Source organism: Globicephala melas, chromosome 15 (genome assembly GCF_963455315.2).
Source record: "Globicephala melas chromosome 15, mGloMel1.2, whole genome shotgun sequence".
Classification (NCBI taxonomy): domain Eukaryota; kingdom Metazoa; phylum Chordata; class Mammalia; order Artiodactyla; family Delphinidae; genus Globicephala; species Globicephala melas.
Window position 1 is genome coordinate 51,044,308 of NC_083328.1, and position 26,452 is coordinate 51,070,759.

At 42.0% G+C, this 26,452-nt stretch overlaps 1 protein-coding gene across 6 annotated transcripts in view; it reads right to left on the bottom strand.

Annotated features, from left to right (window-relative positions):
• The window catches only part of PLCB4 (phospholipase C beta 4), a 421,043-nt gene extending 398,627 nt beyond the window's left edge, over positions 1-22,416 (bottom strand). For 2 of the 6 annotated variants that reach the window (XM_030872577.3, XM_060284138.2), the window contains exon 1: positions 22,251-22,416. The gene's annotated coding sequence lies outside the window, so the exon portion shown is untranslated. Of the gene's footprint in view, positions 1-12,268; positions 12,392-21,983; positions 22,132-22,250 lie in introns of those variants that run through there. The other 4 variants (XM_060284140.1, XM_060284139.1, XM_060284144.2 and 1 more) reach the window with 3 other exon arrangements.
• Positions 22,417-26,452: the final 4,036 nt, after the last annotated feature.

The window sequence follows — 26,452 nt, forward strand, 5'->3', positions numbered from 1 at the left end:
CATGCTTTGGCATGACACAGACACTAACCTCTAGCTCATTTGACAGCTGTAAGGAATTATAAAGGAGCTACATACCTACAGCATGTCCCCCCGCCCCCAAAAAAAGTCACTATGTACTTATATGACCTAGAAATGATGCAAAATAAACCTATGTGCCAAGGGTTTCAGTTTCTCTTAGAAATCAACAGCCCTCCCCGCCCCGCCCACGTATAGTAAACACACGCACGACAGCTTGCATGTATGTGCCTTGGAGATGCCGGTGGTGGGCTTACAATAAAACCCACGGCATCTGTGCACACAAGATATCAGATCTACTGAAGCAGTTTAAAGTAAGAGACTTATTTGAACCAAAGGGGGAAAAAAATCCACTGTTGAAGGAAAAAAAAAAAAGGATGTATTTTGCAACAGACTGCTAACACTTTTCATTGAATAAATAATACCTCTTCGAAACTGATGAAAATTTAGTGGAAATATTTATCCAGTAAACATCTTAATGAAATAAATTGTTATGACTCCAAAGAAACCTAATTTAACAACTTCATAAATTCTCATGGAGAAGAAATAGACTCACCACCCCTGAAACATTTGGTAATCATTTTGCCACAATATGTGCACGGTCTGTGAGGTATGCGCAGAGATGAAAAACTTAACTGTATTAGCCTAATCACAATCTTCTTTGCTCTGCTATTTCAGGTTAAGTCTTCCACCAATTTTTAAACAATACAGAGTATTTTGCAAGTCACCATTTCTATCAGGACAGCTATCTAATATCCATTTTTTTTTAACCTGAAAAATGTGTTAGAAGCCAAACTTACTGTGGGATGGTTCTTATGTGATGAAACATGTTTCCATTTTTTCCTCCCCCTTTCTATTAGTTATCTATCATTTTCAAATGTTCCATACACAGATCTTTGGCGAAAAAAAAAAAAATTCATTAGTATAAGGACCTGGGGTCTTCTTCTAAATAATGGATGAATTATCTTTAGGAAGATAAACTACTCTTTTTTTTTTTTTCAGCTAACCCATTTCAGTACTTTCCCATGGTAAAGAAAAAGTGTATTCTCAGTTAAATACCACTATTGCACACACAGTTTTTCCTCTACAAAGTTATTTTTCAAAGTGTTCAATCTTCACCAAAGGCTAATCATTTTCAAAGATGGGCCTTATAATAAAAGAAACGGGGTAAAGATACTTTTACCCCTTTGCTTAAAGTAGATCTCTGTACACAACATCTCCTTTTAAATCTCTTGCCCAAAACTCCAAGCTTTCTAGCAAATTTGGAATACCTTCACGAATGCTTACTTTGCTTAAAGTACACCCAGAAAAATAGGCCAAAAGCATTCATATTCTCCCTTGCATTTGACCCCACCAGCAGCCAGACACTGCCCCATTTACAGAAAAAAATATATCGAGGTTCACATTAAATTAACTGCCGTAAGAAGTTCCAGAGCTTGAACTAAGAAAAGGCTTAAACATTAAAATACCTCTTTTCTTAGGCACCAGCTCACTTTCCTTATTTCTTTTTTTTTTTTTTGCATCTTAAAGTAATTCATAACAACTGACTAAGGCTCAAAAATTTACAAGAAAATCTACAAATAAAGTTTGAGAAGTTATATTTAGCAGATTTCTGATGAGACTGGACACAATCTTGGTGCAGCTTCCCAGCCATGAAAGGGAATTCTTATTAGTCTTTAACAGAAAAGTAATTGAGCTGATTAAATATAGATCAAAGGAAGTTCTGTCATGAAAAGGCCAATTTTCTATAACTCGTGGGAAAAAAATGTATCAATAAACAAGAAGCAATCTGGTGTTTCTCATTCTGGCCTATAATGGTTGTCTGTTTATGATTAGATTAAGAGCAAGCACTTTTGATGTCTTTTTTATACCTTTCAGTTATTCTCCAATATTTTTAGCATGATCATGTATTATTGTTACAAGCTCCAAAGTTATTTCTTTAATCTTAGATATTACTGATATATAATCTCCTTTTTAGTCACATAAATCACTACTGTGAAATAAATAATGCATGTTAATATATTTAGAAAATATATTGATAATTAAATTTATACCTTTAAAATAACTTCTTATCATACTGTCACCTATAGATTCTAGTACAAAACCATATTAAATGGTTTAAGGTTATTTTCTACTTCAAAATAAGCTAACTAACGAACTGATAAATACATTTTTATATTTATCTGTATCTCCGCCAAAAATTTAGAAAATTACCTGTTTCTTGTTCCAACCATTCTCCTTCATCTGTGCTATTTATTCTTTGCCAACTCTTAAAATCTATTTGGGGTGACCCCACCATATGTCAACTCTTTCTCTGACAGCTTTATCAGGACTATAAAAATATATATCTATGTTATATACATATGCTATATACATGTTATATACACATACAGTATATAAACATATACACTTATATACACATATTACATACACATACATCTTTTATATATACATAAATGTATAAATATATATATGAACTGCACGGTTTAAAGATTTCCACCAGAGAAGCCTGTCAACCCAGTTTCAGGTTTTAGCTACCTTAGCCAACCTGACCAACTAGTTTGACTGAGCTAACAATAGTTTTGAATTTTTTTCCCACTTAAGTGACCGTTTAACCAAATTAGTAAAGAGCATTGCAGATTAGAAACCTCATTCATCTTATTATACTGGTCACCCTTACCTTCCCCAGAGACCAATAACCGCAAATCACCATGAGTCGATTCATTAAGCATTTATTTTGTACTTAGTATTTCTCATTACTGTGAAGGGAAAAGATTAGAGTGTGGTAGTTCACAAGTTCTAAATGTAACTGAAGGTATAACGCTTCTCTGTGCATCTTGCCAGTTAGGCCAATAACTTTTAGATTCTCTTCAACAGAAGTTGGATGGAAAGTTTCCTATCATTTCAAATTTTCAGCTAAAGTCTCAATGCTAAAGGCAATAGGTGATGAGTTCCGGTCACAGGACCAGACCACAGGACTTGCTACACATGGTCAAACCAGTCCAGAGGTCACCCTCAAAGTCTATGTATGAGAACTTGCATTGCAGAAGTCACTTTTTCAAAGAAAATTCTCGGGAGCAGACAGTGGTTCCTTTTATTTTCCCTCTTGACCAGCTCAAATCAAGTGCCCAAAACAACCCTTATACCTTGGGGCTCTCTGCAGTGAGGGAGGTTGATCATCTATGCCAAAACTCACAGCCTGCTCAGTGGCACATGTGTGAGGACGGAGCCCTCAAGCCTGGCGGATGCTGCCTGCAATCGTAGGGCAAGGCAACAGAGCCTCAGAGAAAGTGGAACTGAGTTTGATGGTGCTAACATGACTGTTCCTGTGGACCAAGTGGATCCCATGGAGGTAATGAGGTTTGAGTGATCCTGATAGGTCTCTACCCAAGTGGACTGCCTGGACAGGCACTCAGGGATACTCCAGTGATACCACTGGAGGACAGGAGCTGCACGGCATAAGTGGTCACTCAGGAGTTGCACTGCCCACATCCAAAAATGGCATGGTAGAGATGGACCCTGCAGAAGATCTCCCAAGAACACATTAGGCTGCCTATGAGAAAGCACTGGCCATGAAAACAATAGCACCAGCTAACTGCAACAGCCTTGGCCCCTTTTCTGCCCCTGCCAACACTGGAGGAGCCAGAGACAGTGGGCAGAAAGAAGTACAGAAGGAGAAATGACCCTTCTTCCTTGTTGATGTTCATCACCAAGCTGGGGTTCAGGCCTGAGGATGGAAAAGGGGAGAAGCTATAAACTGGACAAGAGAATGGAAATTTTATTTACATTATACTACATTTTCTAATATTTTAAATTAGATTTTCCAACACTTTTAAAAGAAGAATAAAGCTATTTTCTGTTTGTGTCTTATTAAGAGTGACACATTCAACAAACCAGCTACACTAATAAGTATCCAACCTATTAAAGGTTATTTTTCATAAAGTTAAAAGAGAAAGAAAAGTAAGACTATATAGAAAATCAAAATGTAAATTTAATATAACTCTGAAGACATTAACTCAAGAATATAACCATATTAACAACAACTTTAAGTGTAAATAGAGGGGCTTCCCTGGTGGCACAGTAGTTAAGAATCCGCCTGCCAATGCAGGGGACACAAGTTCGAGTCCTGGTCCAGGAATATCCCACATGCCTTGGAGCAACTAAGCCCGTGCACCACAACTACTGAGCCTGTGCTCTAGAGCCCACGAGCCACAACTACTGAAGCTTGCATGCCACAACTACTGAAGCCTGTGCGCCTAGAGCCCGTGCTCCGCAACAAGACAAGCCACTGCAATGAGAAGCCCGCGCACCATAACGAAGAGTAGCCCCCGCTCACCGCAACTAAAGAAAGCCCGCATACGGCAATGAAGACACAAGGCAGCCATAAAAAAATAAATAAATTTATTAAAAAATTAAAAAAATATATATAAATGCACTAAACATTCCATTCAAATGGCAAAGATTGTCAGAATGGATAAAATAATAACAATAATAAAGCTAGAATCAACTATATATCAACTATGCACTCTCTGCAAAGAAACAAACAGAAACACAGATAGATTAGAAAAAAAAAGCTACACCATGCATGCACACACTAAGCATAAAACAGCTGAACTGGCCATATTAATATAAGACAGACTTCAACACAAGCGGGTATCACTAGAGACAAAGACTAACACTTCATGATGATAAAACAGTAAATCTGAAAGAATGGTACAAGAGATAAGAAAACTGAGACAGATGACTTGCTCAAGGTCACTTAGCTAAGAGAATGGTCGCCTACAAGTCACTTCTCCCAATTCCTTTTTCAGAGCCTTTTTCATATAACAGTGCCCCAAATCTGAGCTCATTCGACACGAAAGCAACCAGCCAACTTGGTCAAAACCATTAACTCATTAGCTACCCAGACACAGCCTTAGTGGGGGAAGTGGGGGAGTGCCACATGGAAGGGTAGAGGGGCGGGGGTGTGCCTGAGCTGGGTCTGGCTCCAGATTCAAGCACTGCAACTTGCTAGCTGTGTAGCCCTGAACAAATTACTTAAATGGGCCTCAGTCCCCTTATCTACAGAATGGGAATACCTGTCACCTCTCTCACGGGATTGATGGAAAAGACGATGAGGAAGAAGAGGACAGTAACTTACCCAGCTAATCAGTGACAAAGCTGGGACCCCACAATACACACTCACAACCATTTTGTTAAGCTGTCTCCCAGATGCATTATGCCCAATTGTAAGAACCTGGTAGAATGCGTGACCTTTACTAAGCACTTGAAAAATGTTGGTTCCCTTCCCAATACACTGATGCTATCTATACTGGAGAGTAAGTCTAGGAAGGTATTTTCTGTATGGGACCCTCAACTATAAAACACATTCTTTTCAATCTAGATACAATGTGTTTCAGATAATCACTTTTTCTTCTGCCATGTTAGCTTTGCCTAACTCTGTAAGGTCATATTGTCTAAGTGAGTAAAGCAGACAGGGTAGAAATTTCAATGATAATTTTATTCATATCACTTTTTACACTACAAAATGAGTCATTCAATGGACACAATTTAACATATTCCTCCAAAAAAAAAAAAAGTTTAAACATATCATCTTGTTCAAAGAAGAAAGAGACATTCCTCCAGATGACCAGAGAGTCACAGCCTCAGGACTGTAAGGCCAACCTTCAGTTTGGTGAAAGATTATTCAAAAAAGGAACTCTTTCTCATAGGTAAGTCTGTACTGTATAAAGTGAATCCCAGTATAAAATGTTCAAGAAACTTGACAACTTTCTGGATTATTTTTATTACATAATTGAGCATGTTATAGGAGTAGGCATTTACAATCACACTGGGCTTCATGTTTTCAGATTCTAGGCAACTCTCCTAAACTCTCTTATAGTCGAGGTTATAATCAAGGTCAACATACTTTCAACCCAGGAAAGTGGATGTCAGCAAGGTAAACAGTTGCCCACAGTGGCGCCCCACAAACCACATGAAATTTAAAAGTAAGACAAAACTTGATAACTAATGTTAAAAAAATGCATCACTTGGCTACCAATTTTAGAAACAGCAGAGTGCATACAAATCCAAAATAAGACATACAAAACCATCAAATAAGGAAGAGAAGTGGAAAAACAGTATGCGGTCAATGTCCACATCTTTCATACTCATTTTAGGAGACACTTAAGAGCCTACTGTGTGTTAGGTCCTGCACAAATTTAATTTTAAAATTGAGAATAATTATGAACACTTGAAAGCACCAAAGGGCTCAAAATTAGTTTATTCAAATAAATTCAAATGAATTCATGTGGTCACGGAAACTTAATGCACATAAATGAGTCAAGACATCATATTATCTTGACCCTATTCTATGTTGTAGCTATGTCAGGTTCTGGGTAGAGTATTTTAAACAAAATATTGAATATATCATATCTAAACTACCAAATTTCTTCATGATTTAAGAAAATAGCACTAGATACTGTTTAAAAAGTACCAAATCCAGCAAAATACTACATTACACTTACTGAAAGTTCACATAATTTATTCTCCACAAAAGAATATTAGAAAAGAAAAGCACCAACTACCTAAAGAGAAATTAAAATATTTCCTGGACTACTCAAAAGTTAAGTTAGAAGAAGCAAAAACACTTTTATTTTGCTTAAAAAAACTTACCCCAGGACTGAGATTGATAGCAGAGAAATTCAATAATTACACATTACCTATCAAATTGTAAGTTAGGCAATGATTCAAGTTCCTAATTATGGAAAGTTTAACGTGAAATGTTTCAACCATAGGATACCTTAAAGAAGGATGGGAAATTCACAGAGGAAAAATAGATGATGGATAGATATACAGGTAAACAGACTAAAGGAAATACATGATTTATCTAATCCTTTCCCGTAAACAAACTGACTCATGAAAGTTCAGAGAAAGCAAACACCCTGTAAACTAAGCCAAGTCGAGACAAAAATCACCTTTTGAGATTAGGAATATATGTTCCAATACCAAAATTATTATTCTGAAATGATAAAAGAGCAGATGTGTTTTTTATCATTATTCTAATTGGACCATTCTGTTTTCCTAAATATTATCAAGTTCATTCCTTTAAATAATTTATTTAACAGACTATATACGTGCTAAACATTGTGCTAGGTGAATGAGGAAACAGAAATAGGCAACCTCAGCCTAAGGAAGCTCTGTGTGTGTGTGTACGCATGCACGTGCGTGTGTGCGTGTGTGTGTGTGTGTGTGTAGGGCTGGGACGCTGGAAATTAAACAAGTAAACAGAGCACAGTGCCATGAGTGCTATGGAGACAGCATTCATAAAAAAAGAAAGGGTGGAATAATTCAAATCAGTTATATTATTTTGGTCTGTAATACTTTGTTTGGTTTCTATATCAGTAGGACTGCTTTCAGCTGCATGTAAAAAAACCCCACTGTATTCCTTTGCTAGGGCTGCCATAACAACAAAATACCAGACTAGGTGGCTTAAACAACAGAATTTATTTTTTTAACAGTTCTGAAGGCTGGAGGTCCAAGATCGAGGGTTGTTTTCTGGGAACGTTCCTTGGCGTGAAGACAGCCACCTCCTCACCGCGTCCTCACACGGCCTTCCCTCTAGGCATGCACACACCACTGCCTTCTCTCCTGCATCCTAACATCTCTGCTTATAAGGATACCAGTCAGACTGGATTAGATCTAAGAGCTTCATTTTAACCTTATTTATCTCTTTTAAGGCCTTATCTCCAAATACAGTCACATTCTGAGGTACTGAGGGGTAGGGCTTCAACCTATGAATTTTGGAGAGACACAGTTCAGTCCACGACAGCCATCAAAGTGACTTAACCAGGGCTTCCCTGGTGACGCAGTGGTTGAGAGTCTGCCTGCCGATGCAGGGGACACGGGTTCATGCCCCAGTCCAGGAAGATTCCACATGCCACTGAGCAGCTGGGCCCGTGAGCCATGGCCGCTGAGCCTGCGCGTCCGGAGCCTGTGCTCCGCAACGGGAGAGGCCACAACAGTGGGAGGCCCACGTACGGCAAAAAAAAAAAAAAAAAAAAATAGTGACTTAACCAAAGAGTCACTTACTTTTCTCAGTTAACAGGAAATTCATAGGGAAGTTGATCAGGGTTGATAAAGCCACGCAAGTAAGGCATCCAGAAACTGGACACCTCCGTTTCCTGTCCGGCCAACCTCAGTGTATGGTTCTCACTGTCACAACCACAAGACAGCAGCTACAAGTGTCCAGGAAGGAAAGGAAGGAATCAGGAGGAAGAAACCTACGTCTCCCTGGTCAGAACTGGGTGAGCCCTCCTGGCTGCAGGGAGGCCAAGGAGAGGAGTATTTTCAAGTAGACACATTGCTACCCTGAACCAAAAAAACAGCTCCATCAGAAAGAAGGGAGAGAGAACTATGTCCCATGCACCTCACTGACCACAGAAACACCATGTAGACTTGGGTCTATACTACTGATCAACCTTGTGACCTTAAGTAAATGCTTTCATCATTCCGTTCTCTGAGTATGGAGGGGTGGGAATGGTACCCAGACTGCAAAATCGCTGTGAGAATGAAATAGGGTTGCATGAATCAGAAAGCCCAGGGCACACTACCTAAGCCCTAATGGACCTGGGTCTGAGGCCTGGTCTTTAGGTATCCTGGGGAGTCACAAGATTCTAAAATATCACAGAGCACCCAGTCAAGACTCAAAAACACCAAAGAACTGACTCTATTTCTTTATTGTGTGACTTTTCATGTATTCCAGTCCACAGCGTGGCCAGAGAGCCTGCAGTCTCTGACTCTCGTGTGTGTGTGTGTGTGTGTGTGTGTGTGTGCTGTGTGTGTGAACGCACACACATGTTTGCTGGGGGGAAGGGAGGGACTTCCTTTCTGATGGTCTTACACCTTTCATGAGGGTAGGAAGCACCAATTTACTAGTACTTGTGTTCCTTGCATCACATCCTTTCTCATCCTTTCGTAATCAAAAGGCTGCTTTCAGGAATTTCTCTTGAGATATTCTAGACCAGAAACCTATTTAGCAGTGAGGTATACCTTCCAGGGAGTTTATGCCTTCACCTCTCCAGCAAAGCTGGGAGAGCCTTACATGGAGGGGATGAAGAAGGAAAGGGAAGTTGTTTGTGTGTGTGTGTGTGTGTGTGTGTGTGTGTGTGTGTGTGAGAGAGAGAGAGAGAGATGACATACTTTAACTTCTGTAACAGGAGGTGTTTAGAAACTATTTAACATAGATCAAGAAACAGCAGTGCAATCCTATAAAAATATGTCAATAATTACTAGTAGAAATAGCAAAAAAGTTGAAAGTGGTTCCCACTGGAGTTGGGGTGGGGGAACAGGACTGCAGACCAGGCAAGGGAGTGTAGTTTTTACTAAAGCCTTTTAGTATTAGTTGAATATTTAAAACTTGCATGCGAATATTGGATAAAAATCAGGTATACATTATAACTTTTCAAAATATATTGTACATATACTTCAATTAAAAAAACTAAAAAAAAAAAGGAAAGAAAGAAAGCTGGGACAGCCTTGGTTTGATAAACAGTGGAACTTTTCCAGAAGGTTTTTCAAACATTTGCTGCTCTGATTTGAGGAGTGGGTTCCTTCTGGTTGTCAACCTTGATGTAAAATCTGTTGGTCCGTCATGTTTATAAATTCAAGCTGAGAAAATAAAAATTAACATGTGACAGAACGGTTCAAGAGAGCTTGGTTCAAGCAGAGTCACTTTCAGGATAGGTATTAATACCCAAATCATCTGTGCTTTTAAATTTCCTCCTTTTCCTCTGATAGCTGCACAAAAACATCTCTGTGTGGGCTTCCCTGGTGGCGCAGTGGTTGAGAGTCTGCCTGCCAATGCAGGGGACACGGGTTCGAGCCCTGGTCTGGGAAGATCCCACATGCCACGGAGCGACTAGGCCCGTGAGCCACAGTTACTGAGCCTGCGTGTCTGGAGCCTGTCTCCGCAACAAGAGAGGCCGCGATAGTGAGAGGCCCGCACACCGCGATGAAGAGTGGCCCCCACTTGCCGCAACTAGAGAAAGCCCTCGCACAGAAACAAAGACCCAACACAGCCATAAAAAAATAAACAAATAAATAAAATTAAAAAAAAAAAAAGAATGATCCATGCTTTAAAAAAAAAAAATCTGTGTGTTACTTATGACAGATGGGAGAGGAACTTTACCCAGTTACTTTGAAAGTCTTTCAAAGGGAATGAAAAATGGACAGAATGAGGCCAGACTTGAGATTCTCGGAGGGCCTCACAGGTCCAAAATGGCTCTAAATAAAAGGAAATATTCATCTGTATTTCCACAAGGCTATTGTAAAAATTTTTCCCATCAGCTGCAATAACTAAACTGTCACCCTTCTAAATGTTCTCTCCATTCAAATTTGAAAAATCATATATCTCGTAATTAACATACTTAGCTAGCACTTTTTCAACACAAAGCTAAAAGAAATTTTCTAAATCCCAAAAAGATGCCAATTGTGAAGAAGGAACCTCATAAACGCTACTGACACCACAGGCTTGGGGAGGGGAGAAGGTGAAGACTGTTAAAGCCACACTTTTCATAAGATTCAAACCGATGTCCTGAATAATGAGTTCCCTCCTGATTTGGAAAAGATGCTCTCCTAAAAACAACATTCAGCAGAATATTTTCCTTCAATTAAGTAACAGCTCTCTTGCTTTCTCTCTTTGGCACTGGTTCATTCACAGGTCATTTGGAAAATAAAATGCTACAAGAAAATAAATACAAAGCATTTCAGATTACTAGGAGACCCACTTAATAAAAATAATCTGATTAAATAAATGTTTTTTTCCTCTAAGTTTTCAGCCAAGTTTGAAATAAGAGAACTTCTCTGATTTTGGGTCTAACACACTGTAAGAAAATTAAGCATAACTTGATTAAAATCGAACCCATAAAATAGAAAAAACTATATGAGAGTGTACCCACAAGCAATAAGTGACAAACTATCTTCAGGGAAGTGTCTCCTCTGGTTCTAGTATACTAAGAAATTGAAATATCCGAATCCCTGTTAGCAGAAATCACGAATACAGACTTTTCAAGTTACTGATCATCTTTCCAAATGAATTGTTGTGGTACTTCTCAGCAACCAGTGTAAACAATAATGGAATACTTTTTACCCTCTGTAATAAGTCTGCAGATGACTTCAATTTATTAAACGTGGCACCTCTTCTGCTTATTCATCAGATTGGTTTCCTAACTTGGCAATAATGGCAGTTCATTATTCATTCATTGAAGAGACGCTGAATTAGTCTCTAATATGCAGATTCTTCCCTTCCCCAGGAAAGTCATGCTATGGCTAAAATTTGCAAACCATTCAACAGAAGAACTGAGGGCGGGGCACCAACCTAGAGCTGAAATCAATGAAGGCTTTGAGGAAAAAATGGCAACTGTGCGAGGTGTGTAAGGGCCTGTAGGATTTGCCAGTTGAAGAATGGGGTTTAGTGCAAAGTCAGCACAAGCACTGTGGCCACAGACTTTATGTTCCTGGGATTTTAATATAGCTCAGTATTGTTGATCCAAACAAAGGTGTTAAAACTTCACTGCAGAGGTTTAGCCACGGATGGTTTGTATTTGGCAAATTAGGGGAATAAAGTTAAGTCCTGAAAGCAACAGGGCACTGTAAAAGCATTTTAGAGGTAATGCTATAATAAGATCTGCTGTGTGCAAATGACTTTAGCTGAGTATAGAGACTGGAGTAAAGGGGTAAAAACGTAAACTTATAAAGTAGTTGTTTATTTGTCTCTCTCCTCCAGGGAACTGCAAACCCCTGAGGGCAGAAGCTGCAGCTTGCTCACTGTTACAGTACCTGATACTCACTTAATAGCTAATAGAAAACATGAAACATTGAATGAATGAGAGAAAAGGCAATAGGAAATTGATTGAAAGGTTATTGGAACAACCAAGGCATGAAAGTTGAGGACAGAAACTTAGGTAGCATCAATAAGAATAGAGGAATGGATAGAAATTCAAGATATTAATGGTAAACTCAAATAATTGGTGACTGTTGGATTCACGAAGATTTAGAACCTAAGATGAGACATAGATCTGGAGTGAAGTTGAGGACTTCTGTTTCGGGCACACTGATTTGAAAGTAGCCGTAAGACTTCAATGTCAAGATCTCCAGCAGACAATGGGATATAACTGAAGCTCAGACAAGTTAGGGATATGGGAGTCATCAGTGAATAAGTGGTTGTAAAAAAGGTAGAAGTGGGTGAGTTGTCTTGTACTGAAAGAATACGTACCATAAGAAGAGTCGAGAGCAATTCAGAGACCTCCAGAGGATACCATTTTAAGGGCTGGGTGGTGGAAGAGGTGCTCAAGAAGGCCTGCCTCTGATATATGAAAACAGTATCGAACGGCCAAGCAAGGCCTAGGAATCAGGAACTTCAGGAATCTACAAGGGTAACAGCAAAAATGAATTCATCTAGTGCAATTCCTTCAGAGTGAAGGGATGCGACTTCCCCATTCACCAACTTGGGGAATTTGCACAGCAGCAGTTGTTAATAGTGTCTTGGTTTTTTGTACCATAAAATGTGGAGGGAAGAAGAGATGAATTCTGTCATTCCTTCCAGCAGTCTGACTTTATGATTCTAACCAATTCATTGCTTGTTCATTCAGGACAAGTACAGAAACTAAACAGAGTCCAGAGCCCAGAGTCTTCACCTTTTCAAACAACAGCACCAAGAAAACAAGGGAACAGATGAGCCTGAAATCTCAGAGTCTTACTGTCATGCTGAACAATGGGAAAACACAGCTTGTTCATTTCTCCTCAGTGACGCTAATGATTCAGTTACATTGACTTCTTTGAAGAAAAATTACTGTTAATAACCTTAATTTCCTCCTCTTCTCTTTCCCCTGGTACCTGACATTTTAGATAAAATGTTTTCATAAAATATTAAAAACAAAGGAATTATATCTTAGGTATCTAACTCCATGTTGTTTATGGACTTTATGAATCCCTTCTGTCTCTTCTTTCTAGAGCCTACAGTTTTGGTTCTTCAGGTAAATACATAAAGTTTCCCATTCTGCTCATCTCCCAAGAAGCACAATCCATTCCAAGTGAAAAAAAAAAAAATTAAGTGTTACTCTAAGGCCCACCACACATCTTAGTGATATCAGCCATGTGACGTTATGGGACATACCCGACTTCCATTTAAATTTAGTCCTCATGGCTACAGTTTTCTTTTCTTTGGCCACAAAACCAGACCACAGGCTTTCCAGCCTGGCCTGACCCACGCACACCTCTGCTCTAGAACAGCAGGCAGGTAGAGCGTGCAGTTTGCCAGCCCAGACCCATTCACCATCCTTGTTCACTCCTGCCTGCTCCTGCCCTCTAGTTTCTATCTGAATCAGCTAATGGAAGGCACCAGCCAGAGTCTAAGGGACAAGAGGAGAGTGATGTAGTTATATTTATTTCCCTGCCATCTTCCCGCAGGGACATTACAGGTTGACTGTGTCCCTCTACAACAGGATACATCTCTTGTAGGACAGCTTTTCTTGCCCCTTTACTTAGAGTAGGAAAGCTCCCCATCGTTGCTAAGTCCCTCTTCAGCCCTCACCCTGGTTGTGGTTTTGTTCCCTACACCTGCCCATACCTCCTGAAGGGTCTCCTTATGAAGCCTTCTTCAAAGGACTCAGTCGACACCCACCATCTGTTCCCCGGCAGGCCCTGAATGACACAAGATTAAAGAGTGACCAGGTGGGGCCCTCCACTGCGGCTTTCAGAGATATCATCAAAGGAAATTGTCTGTAAATTGTAAAACGCTATGACATTTCCATGAACAAAACCTAGTACAGACTTTCCTGAATATGCAAGGTTTTAATGCCAAGGAAACATGACTGAATCCTACCATATTTCTACAATTCACTGTGTGTTATAAAAATAAACACGCAGAAAGCATATAATCAGAATCCGAATATCACTGCCAACCTCACCAGATTTTTTCTTAAAAATGGGTATCTGGAGAAACAGATGAAAGAACTGAATCCATCTTTGAAAACAGAAACAATATTTCATTTCCTGCTATTTATCCACATCGAGATTTACTAACTCTGATAATATGATACTTTAGGGTGATTCCAAGTCTTTCAAGGGATGTCATAAAATTCTAAAAATTAACTAATAATTCACTTCATATTATTGAAAACAACTATAATTACTGAAGTTAACTTCTGAAAGAAGTTGAGAATCGGTGACCTAGATTTTCTGTATTTTTCCTAATGTCTCTAAATGAAAATACAGTGTAGTTTCTAATTTATACAGCCCTTTGTCTATATATCACTTCTAACTAGCATGGAAATTCACTTCAGGTATCTATTAAATAATAAAACTCAATAAAATAAATTTATCTCTGAATCTTCTAATTCTCAAAGTAGAAAGTAGAAGGTAAAAGAGATTCTTAAATAATTAAGTAGTTGAAAGTCTAAAGCTATAAATACACCTGGATAGAATTTTTAGCAATGAAATTAATTTGATTTTCCCAGGTCAATATCAACCTCTGTTGTCTGTGCAGCACCTCACTTTTTTGACCATATATTCAAGGGTGTTTATGACATGTCCCTGGTCTGAGGAATTTAGAGGTTCACAGCTAACCAAATTGATCAGAATATAGATTTTCAACTCAGATTCTACTCAATATCTCTTTACTAACAATTTTTTTAATTGGCCTATTAATTGGTAAATTCTTTTTGATTAAGTATTGTATTTTCAAGGAATTTTAAGGACATAGACTATTTCTAAAGTCATTTCCTGGTGTACTGTATATAACTGAGATCCAACTGAACTAGTAAAGCAATGAAACAATGTGGGGCATGCTTCAATTAGACACCATATTCATAATTTGAGGTTCCAAAGGCAATTTGGCAGTGCTCCCTCAAAATGTAAAATGGGCATACCTTTTTGACCAAATAGTTCTATTTCTAGGAATTTATCTACAAGAAATTCTCACACATGTGCTTGAAGACATAGGTACAAAGATCTTCAGTCTTTCAGTTTGCAACAGTGATAACAGGAGAATGGTTAAAATAAAACACTGTACACCCGTAGTTTATTTATGGTACTACTAGAGTTTATGTAATGTTAGAAAGAAAAATATAACTAGTATATGGACATGGAAAGATCACCACAACATACACTAAGTGGCAAGTAAGCAAGTCGCAGAAAAACATACACAGTACGATCCAGTTTATGTAGTAAGAAAAAGGCATGTATATGTACTTATATATGTAAATGCATAGAAAAAGGAGAAGAGAGAGTGCTCTAAACTGTTGCCAATGGTTATATCTGGGTATGGGTGTAGGTGGGAAAGGTTGTTTTACATTTTGTTTCTGTGCTTCTGCATTATCACTGCAATTGGAACATATTAATGTATCACATCCATCATTTTAAAAACCAATGAAGACAAAAAATTAATAGAAATTCTAGAGGGGGCTCTGGTGATTTATCCAATGATAGTGCATCAGCAGACATCCTATCTCAAAGGACTTCAGTTTCATTTGATCCATTGGGATTCCTCCTTTAAGAGCCAAAAGAAAATGAGGGCTGTTAAGTAGATTGCACGTTGAAACACCGACCTGCAGAAACAGATCTACATTCTGTGTGCCCAGGACAAATCCAGCAACTACCAAATAGCAGGGGGAACATTTTGTGACTGGTTAGAGTTCAGATCAGTGATGTACACAAGAGACCCTCCATGTCCCCATAAATGGAGTCACGCATTTCTCCACACTTAGGTGGTCTTATTTCAAAGGAGCCCACGAAATAGGAGAGAAAGCCCTGGCCTTCCTCCTTCAACTCTGCAGACTTGCTAACATCTTAGAAAAATGAGGGAGGGGAAAAACAGGCAGAAATTCAGACTCTGAAACTAACGTCCACTGGAAACAAATGGCCATAACCACCTTTGTAAGAAATTTAACAGGGGGAAGAAAAGAAAAGCATGAATAAAGAAGGCACCATGCTTACTTAATCAAGACAACACTAGTTCACAAGGTTTCCAAGCACTTATACTTGACAAAGCTCAAAGTGGGAGCTCATGAGCCGAATATGTTCCACAAACGTGTTTTGTTTCGCCAGCCCGTGGGCTGACATGTTTGTTTCCACTGTAATTATTTCTAAAGTTTTTGCAATGATATCTCACGCTTTAAAGAAATCTGTATTTCATGCTTCTCTTGAAAATGAAGACGTGCTGGCAACCCTGAGCCCCACGCCCACCTGGCAGAAATCTAATAGACCTGGCCCCCAGGAAGGGTCAGGGCAGAGCTCCCGATGCACACGGCCTCCCCATCCGCTAAGGGGGCTGACACCTGGGCAGCCCCATGATGCTTACCTGGCCCTCAGAGGAATCAGAGTGGGTCACACCTGATTGAAACCATGAGGAGCCTCACCCAGGAAGAGCTGGCCCTTCAGAAAACTAAATTAGGTTTTAGCCTACCCTGAAGCAGCATTTAGTAACCTCCCTCCCAGGTATCTGCAGAAACAAAAGCATCTAGGATTAGATAAGGGCACGTGGTTTTATCTTCAACTTCCCATTTCAATTCCGTGGTCAAGGCAGGGTTGCCAGAAGCTTCTCTGTCATACCTCAGCCCCGTCACTTAAAATAATGGTCTCAAAAGTTTTCACTGTAGCAAACCTCTTGGCAGCATGTACCTGAGTGGCAGGTAACACAGCACAGTGGTTAGAGGCTGGAGTTCTGGTGTCAGCCTACATGGGTTTGACTTCCCATCTCTAACTTTCCCTCCCGGAAGTGAATAACTTCACCTTTCCCAGCCTCAGTTTCCCCATATGTAAAATGGAGATACTATTAGGAACCGCCAAGAAAAGCTGTAGGGAGAGTTAAATAAAGTGGCACATTTTAAGAACTTAACCTACATCTGTGGTTTTGTTACTGTTGTCGCCATCAGCGTGCCCGCGGAAGCCCGTGGGGAAACAGGAGTCACGACACCTCCCCGTAAACATCACAGATCCCCAAATTATTCTGGCAGATGCCCCTCTCCTTCCAGGCCTAACTGGCTTCATATGGTCCTTTTTCAAAGCCTGGCTGGGAGACACAGACGCCCTGGGGATAGCTTCCAGCTCACTGAGTTCCTCGAAACCCCCCAGTCACAGAACTTCGAGGCAGTTAGGGCTGAGTTAACATGAGGCCCCTCTGTCCAACTGCAGTCACAGAGTCAGGCAAGTCCAGAGGAAGATCTGGCATTCACAGTAGCCCTAAAAGGTAACTAGAACTTCTGTGTTAGTAGAGGGGCAGGGCAAGTGTCCCTTGTTAACAGTTTTACAGGAACTGGCACAGCCTGCTTTGTATGGATAGGCCACTGGCCTTTGCCCCCTATGGAGGAGGAGAACAAGGGGGTGAATAGTCATACTGGTAGCCAAGAGCATTTGTAGCAATAGCAGCAGTAACACAACAGCTGGCATCGTTCACACTACACTGCAGGGCACTTTTGCCTTATAGGGTTATCCTCCTCATTTACAGATGGGGCAACAGACACTCAAGAGTCACATACTAACACATGACATGGCCAGGATTCAAGCTTGGGTCCACCTGATTCCAGTACCCGAAGGTCACAGCAACTTTACACTGTTGAAAGCAAACCCCAACTTACCGCCCCCCGCCGCCGCCAGCTGCCTCCAAGAGGAAGCATCTCGAGAGCAGTGGTCCTTTAACTTGAGTGGGTCGCAGACCCCCCTTCAATGTGATGAATCCTACAGACCCTTCTCAGCAAAATGTTTTGAAATGTATAAAATTAAGTACAGAAGAAACCAATTATATTGAAATATACGTACCAAAAAAAAAAAAATTTAAGGCACACATAGTAACGTACGTGCTTCTTTTTACAACCCATTAAATGCCGAGACTCATCAGTGACTCTAATACCTGCCCTAATTGTCATTTGGAAGTAAGTGAAAATAAAGATGTATTTGCCAGCTAGATGGACCTACCAAATGCCATCATTAGGCCATTAGAGGGTGGTCCTGAGGTGAAGAGCTCCTGTCCTGGGGGAGACAGCAAAGATGTCAAGTGTAAATCTAGTGGTCTGTGTTCTCTTCTCTCTGAACGAGCTGCTTATAATTAGTTTCTTTGCATTACTGTCTTCCTCCTGCTCTGAGGAAATGGCTACTTCATTCATATCAGGGAGCCAACCACCTCCTCTAATTGTTCAGGAGGAGAAAAATGCTATAACAAGGGCACTATATCTTAAAGCAATGATTTGACTGCCCCCAGGGTGGCTCGGTGGACAGAGGTGGAATTTCCAAGCCCTCTGCACACCAAAGGATTAGGGGACAAGGGCCCTAAAGGAGACTCCTGGTCAAGGGGATAAGATAACACTATCTTGCAGTCACATGGTATGCGACCTTCTCACTGAAGGTTCTCTAGGTAGTAGGCAAAGGGGTGTGCAGAGAAAAACCGTCTTCTGATTTATGTCCCTTTCATCTATTTTTGATTCCGCAAAGAAAAGGAAAGTAGATGGAGTTCACACAGAGAAAACAAAACCTCTGCTGGCCCTTCATCCTCTTGAACATAAGGATCTCCCAATGACTCTGGGGTGAATTTTAAAAGCAGGCTTCATTCCAGTAAGGACAATGCAAACTTCTCACTCATCTACTTGGTGATGCATTTTCACCCAGCTCTCCTTCCCCGGGGGTGAAGTAAACCCATTTATATATCTGGTGAGCTAAAGAGTCCCAGCCTGTGAATGCGCAAAAACTTATCTCTTTCTAAGGCATAACTAGATAAGTAATATTACACCTTGAGGAAGTATTTCTACTTCCAAGGAGGAGGCTTGATCAAAAGAAAAACTATGAAACAGAAAAACAAATATTGAGGAATGAAAGAATGACCTACACAGGGTTATTATAGTTCCTAAATATTACAGAGAAATAGAAGAGTGCAGAATGGACAGTACTGAGAATTACTGAGTGTCCTCACAGATAGTAAAACCACAGAAACTCAGCGATGAAGAGCTGTATTGATTTCCTGATAGGTGGTAAGTCTTTTTGGCAGGCACTAATAAGACACACAAATTCACATTACATGGTGAACAGCAACTATTTTAGAAACTTCAGTCTGGACATGAAATATACTAACTGTGATCATTAAAGCGTCTCCATTAGTCCTTGACCTCATTCTGCATATCAAACACACAAGTTCTTGGTTTTACAGAACTCACTGTGATAGATGGCTTATTAAAGACCTGGGTCCTTCGTGCTAATAAACACGCTGTTTCATCCTTACTTTACGAGTGGTCACAAACGACGAAAATTCAGTCACAGTCTGCAAAATAAGTTTAAGTTTCAAAGAATATTTTTACCTCCCCCAAAATACTTGAGCTCACTATTAAAGACATTTGTGGAGAATGTAAGAAATACATAATCTTTCTTTCCTGTGACTGTATTACATAAGGGCTGTGATCCACAAAGATCAAATTTATTCTCAACACAAGGTTTTTAAAGTAAAAAATAAACTCGGCAACTAATTACTAATGTATTTTTTAAAAAATAATCCACAGAAATGATTGATAGAATGAAGGAATTAGATAATTTAAGTTTGCCAGCTACATCTGAAAGTTTGGGGGAAAAAATGCAGACACAAAATCCAGAAGCCGACTTATCTATCACATCTTTTCACAAATTGGCATGCCATCTGATGGGTTCAAGGAAAACAACACAACAGCACTAAAACTCAATTTTACCTCAATTTTAACTTGGAAGATGGGTTAGGGCTGAATATCTGTCAAGCCTTAGACATCATTTCAATTCTTAACAAATCAAACCCCAAAGTGAATTTACTAGTATCCTAGGAAAATACCATGTTCATTTGGATTGCCAAATATAACTGTCCCACGTTGCCAAAATCAGCAGTACGCATTAATCTAAAGATGTTGGATTTGTTCTTAAGAAAGACAAAATAGCAAGGCCAAAAGCACTGGCTAAGTCTCTGCTGGGGATGAAATATTTCAAAGAGGTGATACCGATTTAAAACTCCATTTCTGCAAAATCATTCTGGTAACCCTTAACACTTTTTAAACTTCCCTATTTCACTATCTCATTAGGCAAAAACACACCCCCTCAAGATTCCAGGGCGTAGAAGTAGTTTAACATCAATCACATTTTTCAGGCACACCAATTTTAAACTTGCAAAAGAGTATTTTAGAACAAAGCTCTCTGTGTGGGTGTACATTTGTAAAATAAAGGTAGCATTATCCCAACACATATCAATGTGTACCCAGTGATCAAATGGAGTCTTAGAAATTCTGTTTTGACAGTTACGCGTAGAATAGCATTTTCACCAGCGATTAATTCAGAGCTAGGTAGTGATATCAAAGCTAAATCAAAACTAAGTTGGGATGGCTGAATAATAATATAGTTGTAGAAAAGTATAATCAGTAATCTAATATGGGCTACCACAGATATGTTATAATAAGTTACTCTCAAAGGGTTACTAGTTATGGCAGCAAAGTCTCTCCTGTCCATAAAAATGCCAATAAAAAATGTTATTCTGCTTAAAAAGTGAATTTTTATGAAAACAGGTGTTCTTTCAAGATGGCCATCATTTATTAAACTTCAAAAGGAAGATGACATAATAGATAAAAACACCAGCTGAAAAATATGCAAGACTGTCCTATCAAAACACAGCATTCTAGATTACATAATACGGATAAGGGCAGATTAAATCACATGCCCCTGCCCAGCTAAATTTTTGTCCTTCTGCATGATTCTAATAACTTAGGCCACTGAAGTTTGAAGCACACAAAGTATTAGGTTCTCAGTTCAAGCATGTATTTTTGAAACCAAGAGTCTTGAAAAAACAAAAAGGATAAAGTTAAAATTTACACACACACACAAATATGTTTTTTTTCTGAAGAATACAGTTCCTCGGACACCTTATTAACCTTGTAGATAGACTGCCCAGATAAAGTCACTAGTTGCTTTTACTGGTCAGTCTACTTTATGAACCCGATTTCTCTTTAAAGGGGAAATAACTATTTTAGATGTTATATAGCTAAAGTTTGAATGACATCATTACCAACGAAACAGAATTATTAAACAGCTATCTCCACACACTCAAAACTTAATTTACAGGCCACCATGTATCACATTTACGGTAAAAATGGTGACCTTCCATGGACGTTTTGGCCAGAATTAAATTTCGAACATGTGCTTTAGAACAATAGGTAGAATCACCTCAAGAGTCATAAAGAAAAAAAAAAAAAAAAAGTCAGAGGGCCATCTCCCAAACACATGCACATTTATGAAACTATAATATGCCTTTGCATTTTTCTCTAGAAAAAACAAATGCTAGTTTTATGATTCTAGATTAAGTTGCACTGAGTCACACTGGGAAATTGAAGAACTCCGTATTTCCATACTTCTGTAACAGTACTGCCTACAAAGTCTACAGTCAGAAGTATTGTACTATGTAGACAGTGTCTAATTAGTTACGGAAAAGGCAACTTCAAAATTCTGAAAATAAGACAACCTTTAGTCTCCATCATTTGTATGCTCTTAGGAGGCTGGAACACAGCCCCCAAAGAGTGCCGGCCTGTCAGTGTTGTCTTAAGTGGAAATGGTCAGTCATTTCTATTATTTCCCCAAAAGAGGTAAGAAGAGTCACACGCATACACATTTACATGGCGTTGCACGGTGCCGACAATTTCCAACCAAAATAATCATATTCACGTCGAGCCGAGCTATTTCTAGCCAGAAGCGGCGAATGTCTGGACTGAGTCTAAGGAAACCCAGCGGGCGATGACTACAGGGGAAGGGGGTGGCGGCGGGGACCCCCGCCTCCCGCGCGCGCCGGGCGCCTGGCACCGGCACCTGCACCGGCTCCGGGGCTGGGCATCTGGGTGCGCGCGCGCGGGCGCGCGTCCGGGACGCACCCGCCGGGAGCAAACAAGCCCAGCGGGCCCGGGCGGGCCGGAGCATCCTCGGGCGGGACCCGGAAAGCCTTCTCCTACCTGTCACTTTGCCTGGAGCAGCTGCCGAGGATGCGGCCACGGCCGCCGCCTGGAGACCCAGTGGGTGCGCGCGCGACTGTGCGCGCGCGTGTGTGTGTGTGAGCTCTTGTTTGCGGTGCGGCTCACTAACTGCTCCCGGCGCTACCAACCCCCTCCCCGCAGAAAGCTCCAGCCGCCGAGCCCCCTCCTGGCGCGCGGGCCCGCCCCCCGCCCCGCCCCCGCCCCGCCCCGCCCCCGCCCCCTGCCTCCAGGGCGCTAGGTTCTCACCTCAGCCCCCGGCGGGGGTCTCCGCGGGCGCTCCCTAGGCAAGCAGCGGGGCACCGCCGGCCCGCTGCGCCCGCCCTCCCGCCGGGCTCGGCGTGTCCCGGCTCCGGGCCTCGCGGCCGGCCGCTCCCTCCTTCCCAGCCCCCGAGTCTCCCTCCTCGTTCTCGCCTCCCGGCTCTGGAGCCCGAGCTGTCGCCTCGCAGCCTCAACCTGCCCGGGCTACGGAGCATGCCCAGTGCGGCGCTCCCGGCCGGGCTGGGGGTGGGCAGGGGCCGGGCCGGCCGCGAGCCAGCGGGGCGGGGAGGGGGCGCCAGGGGTGGCGGCCGGGCTGGGTGGAGGGCTGCGCCGGGAAACGGTAGGTGGGGCGCCCGGGGAAGCCGCCCCGCAGCGCGCTCCTCTGGGGTCTCTCCGGCCGCCCCCTGGTGTCCCAGCGCCCCCGCGCGTGCCCCGCTCCTGGGGTCGGGGGACGCACAGCGTGGCGCCTCGCGAGCACCACCTGTGAGGGGTGGGGGACACCCCTCTCCGATTCTAGACGCGCAGCCGGCTGTGGGCCCTGGGGCTAGGGTGGGGGTTAAAGAGTGGACAGGGGTCAGGACTGGCGAAAGCTGACAACCCCAAAGCCTTTGGCGAGGGTTTATTTGTTTATATTTTGTTTAATAAACACATAAAGCGCTTACAGTGCTTCAGGCACTGTCATAAAGGCTTTTTATTCCTGTAATTCTTAAAACAATCTTCCAAAGCAGGTACTACTCTCTCCCCCCCAACCCCGGAGGCTTAAACTGAGCCACAGAAAGATTAAGTGGTTCCAAAAAGTCTTCCCCCATGTGCAACCTCAGAGACGCAAATCCCCCAGACTTTGGTCCCTGGGATGCTGGGGCGCAGCTCCAGCCAGTTTTCGGCCCTAATTCGGCCCCGGGTGACTCTGAGTCACCCACGCATTTAGACCCTAATGGTGTTCCCTTTAGCATCACCCTTTGTGTGGACCCTCATAACGTGAGGCTCCAGGACTCCCTCCAGGGAGGGCTCCCTCCTCCCCGAAGCCACCCCGCCTCCTCATCTGGGCCGGCGGCCACCAAAACCCGGAGACGTGGCACCTGCGCATTGGGGACTGGGGCCACGCTAGCAGCTCAACTGGGCATGCTCAGCCACAGGAGCTGGTCCGGCTGGCCAGGAGGAAAGAGCGAGCCTGGCCGCTACTGAGCGGTGGGGAGTAGAGGGGGGAAGTGGGCGCAAACAATAGCCAGGCCCCAAGGACTAGAGGCAGATGTAGATGCAAAAGGCTCATTCTCCTGACACATCCTGGCGTTTTTCAGGCAGAGCAAAGAGGAGGGTGATCAAAAGTTTACCAACTGGGCATCCTTCAGTGGGAGGGGGCTGAGGGCCCGCTGACAGCTCCTCAGCTCAATCGCTAAACTGCAATCTTTGCTGAGCCCTGAGAAAAGCTGGAAGCCACCGAGCCTTTTGAAGAAGCCAAGAAAAATAGCCTAGACTGAGTTTCCCTGCAAGATCCCAGGGAAAAGCTGTGAGGCTCTTCACTGTTGGAGTCTTCGAGATGTGGTGATCTTGAGTGATGACAGGGTACTATGACCGCTCTCCTCAAACTGTAATGTGCACACAAGTCACCTGGAGATCTTGTTAAAGTGCAGATTTTCATTCAGCAGGTCTGGGGTGGGACCTGAGATTCTGCATTTCTGACAAGCTCGAGTGCCATGGTCCTCAGATCAGACTTTGAGGTTGGGTCAGTATTTTAGGCCTGTTCTCTATTTTGTATTTAACTAAGGCTTAGAAGGGCTAAGCAATTTGTCCCAGCCAACTGCTCACACAGCCAATAAGTAATGTAGCTAGTTTCGAACCCAGTTCTGGAGGACTTCCTGTGTAAGTTCCTGTATTCTCTGCGTACCACCCATAGACAGATGAGCTAGAAGCTGTCGTCTATGTCTCTTGACTGTTTTAACAGTGGAACATAGTACTTCCAAATATAGTACATCAGTTAGCCCTTGCTGTGTAAAAACTACACCAAACTTAGTGGCCTAAAGCAACAACTATTCGTGCAATCAGCAGAGCAGTTGTCTGCTGTTTTCTGCTGGCTCCATTCATGCAGATGGGCACGTGGAGTTTGGATGGCTAGGATGACAGGGTGTTTTCTCCATATGGCTTTTTTATATGGTGAGCTCCTGGCTCCCAAGAGCAAAGGAAGGCAAGCCCTAGTTTAAAACAGCATTTCATACCTCCGTTTGCTAACGTCCTATTGATCAAAGAAAGCCACATGGTCATGTCCAAACTCAAAGTATGGAAAAATAGTGAACTTCAATTTCTGATGGGAGGAGAACAAAATGGAGAGGTTTTATGTTTTGGTGCTTGGTTTTTTTTCCCTGAATCTACTACATACACCACCTTCCATAAAAGTAACCCCCCTGCCCTAGGGTTCACTCAGAGTGTCATAGATTAAGCCTATCTTTAGTTTTACATATTGGTAGACCAAATCACAGCAGTCATTTTCTGTTTTGCTAGGTCTTTAATATTGAGTTTATTAAGGAACCTCAATTTAGAGGGTTTAAATAGTTAAATGTTATTTTGAAATACAAAGTTCAATTTGATTCTTTTGAACTTGTCTCTTCTTCCCTTTAATAACATTTCAGACAGTCATTCACTCAACAAACAATTTTGAAACCTTGATCAGGGATGGCCTCTCTGAGGACGCAGCATTTGAACAGAGATGGGAATAAAGAGAGAGATGTGCATATCTGGGGAACAGTGTTTCCAGCAGAGGGAACAGTAAAAGCCCTGAGACACGAGTGTATTCGGCATGCTCAAGAAACAGAAAAGAGGCCAGACTGGAAGAGTGAGGCACAGAGTGGGTGGAATTGGGGTCACAGAGGCAGCAGGGAGCCAGACCGTGGAAGGCCAATAGAAAGGACTTTGGGCTTTAGTCTAAGTGTGATGGAAGGCCATTGGAAGGTGTAGATCAGGGTGGGGACATGATCTGGTTGACAGTATAGAGAGCTTGCATTGAGAATGCCCATGGGGACAAGAGTACAAAAAGGGAGCCCATTAAAAGGACATAGCAGTGGTTCTACATGGGCAGATTTTATCATTTTCAGTTCTAAAACTTAGACTTTTAAATATTCAACCTTAGACTCAACTTAAATCCCATCTAGTCCCCATTGCAGGCTCTAGCTGGATCCTTTACTCCTTGAAGTGGAAGGCTGGTGGCACAGGATCTAGCCCTTAAACACTTTGTCTCCTGCCCCTTGCCCTTGCCACCTGACCTTCAAGGCCTAGTTCCTCCAGCGTTGGGCAGAAAAGAGGAAAGAAAGGGATGAGTGTCTATCCTTGCAGCCATCGTGGTCCTTGCTTGACTCACTGTGGCTGCTCCTCTGGATAAGAGACCAGTGACACTGGGGCAGGTGTCCCCAGAGCCAGCTTTCTGCTGTGGAGGACATAGTGAGGCCCTTGGAAGGTCCTTCTGGACCTCCCACAAGTCCCCTCCCTCTAGCTCTGCTCCTTTTATTCCAAGCCCCATGGTTCTCTCCATGGCAGTTGAGCCCAGTGCATCTTACTGCTGGGGCTCACATGCCAGGCAGGCCACTGTAGGGTGGGGCACACACAGGAAAGTTATCCCAGCAGCCTTCCACAGTGTCCACTGGAAGTACAGAGAAACTAGAGAAAATTGCCCATCCCGGCCAGGCTAAAAAGTTGGTAGGGAAGGAGACAGATAAGATGGAGCTATTTCCGTCACAAGGGGATGCCTAGACCCAGTTCTTTCTCAAGAATGCGGATCCCTGAACATGTCTTTGTACTTAAAAGGCTCTAGTTTTCAGTTCTGGGGCAACATCTTGTTACGAGAATTAACATTCAGTTCCTTATTTCAATTTTTTTAAAACCTATGTGTTATTGTTGCTTTATATGAAACAACATATAGAGGATATGAGAAATGAGGACCTTTAAGTTAATAGTCACACCTGTGTTTGCAAAAGATCATATTGCATTCTTTTTAGAGAAAGGGCAGTACATCTCTTGTCCTGATTTAAAGTGGTACATTAATCGCAGCTTCCACCTAGCCCTTTACGTGCGGTCTTTGGAAATGAAAAAGTCACCACTGGCCCATTTGTCCAGTTTGCCTTAATTAAGGACATAATCTTTCAAAAGTGGGCAGCGCACAAAACAACCTGACATGGGCTGTCTCTGCCCCAGGGTGTCTCCTC